Genomic DNA, 8,555 nt, shown 5'->3' on the forward strand with positions numbered 1-8,555 from the left:
CATGTCCGATGATACTCGATATATGGTATTGAACCAAAATTCAGCCCAATGTATCTAATTTGCCCATATTTGGGGTTGCTCTATTGTAAAGCATCTAAGGTAAGCCTCTAAACACTTGTTTGTTACTTCAGTTTGCCCATCAATTTTCGAGTGGTAGGTTAAAGACAATTGTAGTGTTGTCCCTTATAATTTAAACAGTTCTGACCAAAATGAACTCATAAAGATGGGGTCACAGTCACTCACGGTTGCCTTAGGGATGCCATGTAGTTTAACAACTTCTTTTGTGAACAATTCTGCTACAGATTTAGCCAAATACGAGTGCTTTAAAGTAATAAAATGAGCATATTTGCTCAGTTTGTCCACTATCACTAAAATCGAATCGAAACCTTTAGACTTAGGTAACCCAGTGATGAAATCCATCGATAGTTTCATCCACACCACTTCTGGAATTTCCAATGGTTGTAACAGACAAGCAGTTGCGAGAGTGGAAGCCTTAAACCATTGGAAAACATCACAGTTCCTAACATAATTCTGAACTGACTTGCTTATTCCCACCCAGCAAACATTTACCGCTAAACGTCTATAGGTCCGGTAGAATCCTGAATGGCCCCCAATTGGAGATTAGTGAAACTCATGTAGCAGAGAAGGAATTAAAGATGAGTTGGTTGAAATGACTAACATGTTTTTGTATAATATAGCCCCTACTTGCACTTGAAACCCCGACTTATATGAAGGATCTGTGGATCAGTTTCGGCCTCCTTAATCAATTGCGACCCATCTTCCTATTTCAGATGAGTTTATCCACTCTAACTCACCACTTTTTTCATGTCGTGATAGTGCATCAACGATAGTATTTAGCTTGTTGGTTTTGTAGAATATGTCAAACTCAGAACCTAGAAGCTACCACCCAATTATGTTGGTCACAAGTTATTGTTCGCTGATTAAGGAGATGTTTTAGGCTCTTTTGGTCAGTGAAAACCCAAAATTTTCTACCAAACAAGTACGACCTCTAGTGATGGATAGCGAGAGACAAACCCACGATTTCTTTATTGTTGGTGGACTTTGCCAAATTTTTGTCCTCTAATGCCCTGTTGAAATAAGTGATTGGTCTTGCTTGCTGCATTAAGACCGTACCCACTCCCCATCCGGATGAATTAAACTCAATATTGAAAGGATCTTCAAAATTTGGTAAAATGAGGACCAGTTCTTGAGTAATGGCCTTTTTAGTGACTTGAATGCTGTTTGAGCTTGATCATTCCACCGGAAACCATCTGTCTTTGTGAAATCAATTAAGGGCTTAGTAATCTTACCGTATTTCATGATAAACTTCCGATAATATCCAATTAACCTGAGAAATCCACGAACACCCTTCACTATTTTTGGGACTGGCTAGTATACAACTACTTCCACTTTAACCGAGTCCATTTGAACTCCTTCTCCATTCATCACATAACCCAAATATTCCACCGAACGTCCATCGAACTAACACTTCTTCCCATTGGCCACAAATTGATGTGTTTCCAGGACCTTCAAAACTTATTCTATGTGTTTCATATGCTCTTCCCAACTTTTGCTAAAAACTAGTATATCATCGAAGAAAACAAGCACAAACTATCGGAGAAAAGGTTTAAAAATGTCATTCATCGTCGCCTAGAAGGTCGTCGGGGCATACATCAATCCGAACAAAATTACAAGATATTCATAATGGTCGTTATGCGTCTTGAAGGCCGTTTTTTTGATATCGTTGTCTTCATTAAAATTTGATGATAACCCAACTGTAGGTCTATTTTAGAAAAATAGCGTGCTCCATATAATTCTTCTAACAACTCATCAACAATCGAGATTGGGTAATTGTGTGGAATTGTCACTTTGTTGAGAGCTCAATAATCCACACATAAATGCCATGTCACATCCTTCTTTTTCACTAAGAAAAACAGATTTGAGTAAGCTTTGTTGTTATTTCGAACTATGCCTTGTTCTAACATATCTATGGCTTGTCTCTAAATCTTATCCTTGTCATAGTGGATATAATGGTACGGCCGAACACAGCCATGCTCAATTTTTAGAATTAAAGTGATGGCATGTGACGTCTTTCTTAGTGAAGGTAGACCCATAGGCTTTACAAACACTAATTGAAACCTCAATAACTCATTCAGTTCTGTTCTTTGTTTCCATTACCCATCATTACCCTTTCTAAATTCTTCTGTTTTGACATCTATAACCCATTTCTTATCTTCATCTTCTTTTAACCACAATTGTAACGAAGGTGCTTCCCGATAACTATTTTTCAAACCTATAATCACCACTTACCATCCCTCTTTCCAAAATTTCATTTTCCTCAACTTCCAATCATAGTAGACCTCCCCTAAAGTTCGCAACCACTCAATACCCATAACCCTATCCAAATTACCAATATCCAAAACCAATGCTTTAACATGACAATCAAATTGACCTTAACCCGATATCCACCACCCAACTGAATAGTCAGCTCTCTTCCTCCATCATAATGCAAGCCCAACGACTTCACTAATCATCGAGACACAAAATTATACACCGCTCTGCTGTCTACCAAAATGGTAATGGGGATTCTAGAGATTGTACCCGTGAATTTGAACATTCTCAAGTCCTCCTCAGTATTCTAGCCATTCCACCATTCCAGCACTTGGCAGTCTCCATTCCCATCTTCTTCGTTGGCTTCTTTTATATTGACATATTTAGCCACGACAATTTCCCCTTCTTCATTTACCATATCGTCATTGGCTAATTGCAAAATCCTTAATTTCCCTTTCATATAGTGATGTTGCGGGGAATATGGTTGTCCGCATCTGAAACAAAGACCTTTTTCTTCCTATCGTCCAAGTCTGCCTGAGTAATATGCATGGTTCCTCTATCGCGCACTGTTAGAGAGTTTTGTGCTAATGAAGATGCAGAGGAAGCAGCCATGGATCTCCCACTTCTACTTTTTGCCCTAGAATTATTTCTATTAGGCCCAACATATCTTTGTCCATCTCGGCCCAAACTATTCGGCCTGCTAAAATTAAATCCCCTCCATTGTGTCATGTGGCCAGCTCGACATTTCTCTTTCATTCCAGAAGTTAGCCCTAAATTACTAGCACCTCTCTTGTCTTTTATGATGGTGGAGTCCATCATCCAAGCAAGTTTCATTTCTTCTAGATGCATTGATGGGTGGTGCATCCTTACCTTGTTACGGATTTCTTCTTTCAACCCTTTTAAAAGTACCCAACGTATTGTAACTCCAATCAGGGAGGAATCAATGATGCGACCAACTCAAATTCTTCTATAAACTCTGCCGCTGATCCATGTTGTTGCAAGGTTGAGATTTCCTCATATGGATTTGGTGTATTGGTTTGGCCAAACCACTGTAGAAACTCTACCTTAAAGACTTCCTACGTAAATTTTGGATCCCACTCTCGTAAGAGCGTGAACCTATTGATTGATGGTCCTTCCATGCATACATCAGCATTATCAAGCCACAACTCTTTTAGAGTATGATTAATTCTAAAATAAGTCTCGGACCTTGTCAGCCATCCCTTTGGACCGATGCCATAAAAAATTAGTAGTTCTACTCTTCTTCCGGCCAAATACGGATCACTTCCATATGACGTTGTGTTGTTAACTGGAGTTGGCCCACCCATTTTTAGTTGCCTCCATGGAACTAGAGTGACGACATTACTTTTTTTGAGCGTGTTACCGGTGCTCTCTTTCATCCGATCAGCCCCATCCCAACCCGGCGAAATAGACTCCTCCTCACTCCAATGGAGTTTCTCAAGCTTCTTTATAATGAGGGCCAAACTGGTGCCGTATTTCTTCCGATGATGCTTGCAATGGAGAAATGTTTTGAGATAAAATGGTGGTATGCTTCCCCTTACTGGTAAGTTGTTTCTTAATCCCCCCACTATTTTAGCATATGTAGCGTCAAATTTGTTATAGATCTGTGAATCCATTTGGTCGCCGGTCTTGGACATCCGACATGTCAGACTAAATTGATAGGGGATGCTCATAGATTATGGTAGAGTTTAGATAATATAGAAGGATGAAGATAATATAATGTAGTAGTATAGATAAACAATAAAACAGTAACCTTATATAAACTTACTAGCTAAGCAAAAGCATACCTAGGGACACATCCCCACTCCCCCTTGCCAAACTACTGGTGGTCCTAAAATAGGTAAACACTTCCCTAACCCCAAAATAAGAGACCCGTCTTTATTTATACTAAACTGTCAACTACCATATCACCCTTTCTTATACTAATTTCCCACTTTACCCTTTTTCTTAGTGTATACCCTCAATGCATTTGGCCCCCATATTTCTTGATTCCGATTGTTAACAGAATGCAAGAATTCCATAAGTCATACCCTAGAGTTACATGCATAATTCTTTCATGCAAAATCGAAAGTATATGTGGCAAAATTCATGAGTCAAACAAAGAAGCAGAGAGACTATAGATGCTTATTTTTCTCGATTCAAGAGGATGAGGAGCAAATGTAAAATTTTCTATCTAGAGAACGAATTCGCGAGGATGGCACATAGAGGGTAAAACATTGAACTTAAGAAGAAGTTCCAAAGAATGGACTTTTGTGATTTCTATAAACTAGCAGTTAAAGTGTCAAAATATAAAGATTTGTTTCAAGAAGGGAATCATAAGAAAAATGCATACATGGGTTCCTGTTTTCAAGATATTACTAGCCTGGAGATAGTATTGGTTGAACTTTTAGATACAAGAGTAACATATGTCCTTTGCTGCTTAGCCAAACTAAGGAGCTAGAAATGTTGAAGAACTCGCTAACATTACTTTTGATGTTTCCAAAACCGAAGAGATCTTTTTTTTAGTCAAGGAAAAATTTATTACCTTTCTCACGGGTCACAAGATGCCAAGTATAGAATAAGTTCGGAGAAAATCCCAGTCCGATTTCAATGGCTCGTTGTACTAATTCATTCTAGGCATTCTGAAACATGGTGCAATACATGATAGGTCTAGGAATTTTAAGGTGATGACGTCTATAAATCTAAGAAAAATTTTGAATCAAAGAAGAACTAAAGGATGACTGAATAAGGACTCAATGAGCACTCAAGCCGGGCACGAAAGTGTTTTCAAAAGGATTCACTATTCAGTGAGTGAGAAATCCAAGTTCTAGAAACCACCAAGGTTCTATAAGAGCCAACCATGTTTTTTCATACAATTAGCCACGAACCCAACCAAAATGTGGAAGATTGTATGACATAATAATTTTCCAACTCCACTAATCCGAACAAAAAAAGATACAGTTGTAAAGGAAAAGGCTAGCTTAAAACACAAGGATGCCACCATAAAAGAACAAGTGGAATGATTCGAGAGACATGACAAGTACAATATAAGAAAGGCAAAAAGCATCCTGAGGCCCCTGATCTTTCATTGTTTGGTGCATTAAGCCCTCAATCTTTTATTTAGACACATTGAGCCCCTGATCTTTACCATTTGGTGCATTAAGCCCTCGATCTTTCATTTAGACACATTGAGCCCTTGATCTTTCATATATGGGTGTATTAGGTCCTTCCATAAATCAATTAATATATAGGTTTATTAAGGGCATGTTTGGTGTGACAACAAATGATGTTCTAAAAATAACAAATTCTAAAATAAAAAATATATTATACAAATTAATAAAAATAATTTAAATAAAAAATAAAAAATTTATTGAACACAATGAAACCTTATTTTTCGATAATTATGTTCTAAAAATAAAAATAATGTTAAAATTGAAGCACATTTTGTGGAAATAAGAAGGGTAATTTTATCAATAACAAGTAAATACAAACAACTGTTCATGAAAAGAGCTTTTCGTGAAAAGCTCCAAAATGTTGCAGTGTCCAGAGAAAATGCGAAACGCTGCAGTTATATAAACCTAACCAAACATGCCCTTAATAAACCTATATATTAATTGATTTATGGAAGGACCTAATACACCCATATATGAAAGATCAAGGGCTCAATGTGTCTAAATGAAAGATCGAGGGCTTAATGCACCAAATGGTGAAAGATCAGGGGCTCAATGTGTCTAAATAAAAGATCGAGGGCTTAATGCACCAAACAATGAAAGATCAGGGGCCTCAGGATGCTTTTTGCCTATAAGAAACTCTGAAAGCCAAATCGCATACCTAAGAAGGAAATCATGTCCCTACTATGAGCATGTTAGAAATTTGGGATCACAAACATAAAATAGGGACGTGATGAATCACTGTCCTTAAGGAAATATTAGCCTCCATTGCTATTGAGTTTCTAACTAAGTTTCCTCTAGGATTTCCCTAATAGTAAGTGAAAAGGTATGAAGGATGAAGGATATTTATAACCAAAAAGTTGGTTGCCAAACGGTTATAAAACTGTTTTATCTTTATCCAAAATACAGATGTCTCCAGACAATACAGATGTCTCTATACAATACAGATGTCTCTAGACAATACAAATGTCTCTAGACAATATAAAATACAGATTTCCTTCTTATTCTTTCCATGTGGAATTCCCACAAAACCAATATTAAAGACTAATATACAACAATCCCCCACTTAGGCTTTACGTATTGGTGTTTAAATAAATCTCATTAGAGTTATGCATAAATGTCCGTATCTTGCGATTTGGACCTCCACTTAGTGTAATTCTTTAAGGAAAAACGAAATTAATGGCGGCTTGCTGCTTTTGAGCCATAATCCCTTTTGTTATACCGGAAGTATCACACACACAACTTCTATATAAATGTATGTTCATAGAAATGGTAGCACTATTATGGCCATGTGCTCGTCCTAAACTTCATGGACAGTTATAAAAGTAGACATCACTTTCATTAGGAGCGGCACCACTCATTATGTCCATATAGGTGAAGTTCAAATACAACACATAAAGCTTCATTAAGAGTCTAAGACTCACCCTAATAATCATATACTATATAATTTATTATTACAGTTAGTATATCAATCAGTTATCATCAACTTGTTTTTACCACATTGAACCTTTACATAGTGATAATACTATACATAGGTTGGGTTTCTGTTGTTGCTGATGTAATCATACAGGTCTTAAACCAATCTCTTTGGACATTTTAGATACTATGTCCCTTGGAAGTCCTTTTGTGAAAGGATCTGCCAAATTATTACAAGACTTAACATATACAACAGTTATAATCCCGTCTGATATTAACTGTCGTACATATGAATGTCTTAAGCAAATATGTCTATACTTTCCATTATATATCTTGTTATAAGCTCTAGATAAAGTAGCTTCACTATCGCAATTCAAAGAAATAGCTGACATCGGTTGTGGCCACAACTTAATATCTAATAGCATATTCCTCAGCCATTCAGCTTCTTTTCCTGCTGCTGCTAAGGCCAAAAATTCAGCCTCCATTGTGGAATGAGTAATACAAGTTTGTTTCTTTGAAGCCCAAGAAACAGCTCCTCCACCAAGCATAAAAATCCAACCACTTGTGGACTTACTATCACCGATACTATTTATCCAACTAGCATCTGAATACCCTCAAGAACTGCTGGAAATTTATTATAATTTAGGGTAAATTCCAAAAAAAACCCATGTGGTTTCATGTTGTTCCAAAAAAACCCATGTGGTTTGTTTTTTTAAAAAAAAGGACTGTGGTTTACGCCGTTACCCGAAAAATGGAAAAGGGCTTAACACCGTTAAAATGCTGACGTGGCAAGGGGTAGAGTTGGAAAAAAAAATTATTTTTTTTAATTTTTCTTTTTCTTTTTTCTTTTTCTTCTTCTCTTCTTCTTCTTTTTTTTTTAAATTTCTGAAATTTTATTTTATTTTTTTTAATTTTTCTTTTTCTTTTTCTTTTTCTTCTTTTCCTTTTCCTCCTTCTTCTTCTTCTTCTTCTTCTTCTTCTTCTTCTTCTTCTTCTCCTCTTTCTTCCCTTCTTCTTCTTCTTCTTCTTCTTCTTCTTCTTCTTCTTCCTTCTTCTCCCCTCCTCCATTCTTCTTCTTCTTCTTCATCCCTCTTCTTCTTCCTTTATTTTTTTCTTTTTTTTTAAGTTTCGAAAATTTCCAGATTTCTTCGGAAATCTGGAAATTTCCAAAAATCTGGAATTTTCCAGATTTCAGGAAATCTGGAAATTTCCAGATTTCTGACGGAAATCTGGAAATTTTCCAGATTTTCGAAGAAATCTGGAATTTTCCCGAAATCTGGAAATTCCAGATTTCGGGAAAATTCCAGATTTCTTCGAGTAAGGGAATTTAAAAAAAAAAGAATAGAAAAAAAGAAGAAGAAGGAGGAAGAAGAAAACGGAAGAAGAAAAAGGAAGAAGAAAGAAGAAGGAGGAGAGAAGGAAGAAGGAGGAGGAGAGAAGGAAGAAGAAGAAGAAGGAATAAGAAGAAGGGAGAAGGGAGAAGGAAGAAGGTGAATGAGGAGAGAGAAGAAGAAGGAGGAGAGGAAGAAGAAGAAAAAGAAAAAAGAAAAAAGAAAAAGAAAAAAGAAAAATTAAAAAAAATAAAAAAAAATCGAATTTTCAACCTTACCCCTGTGCCACGTCAGCATTTTAACACCGTTA

The sequence above is a fragment of the Euphorbia lathyris genome, chromosome 2 (genome assembly GCF_963576675.1).
Source record: "Euphorbia lathyris chromosome 2, ddEupLath1.1, whole genome shotgun sequence".
Lineage (NCBI taxonomy): Eukaryota > Viridiplantae > Streptophyta > Magnoliopsida > Malpighiales > Euphorbiaceae > Euphorbia > Euphorbia lathyris.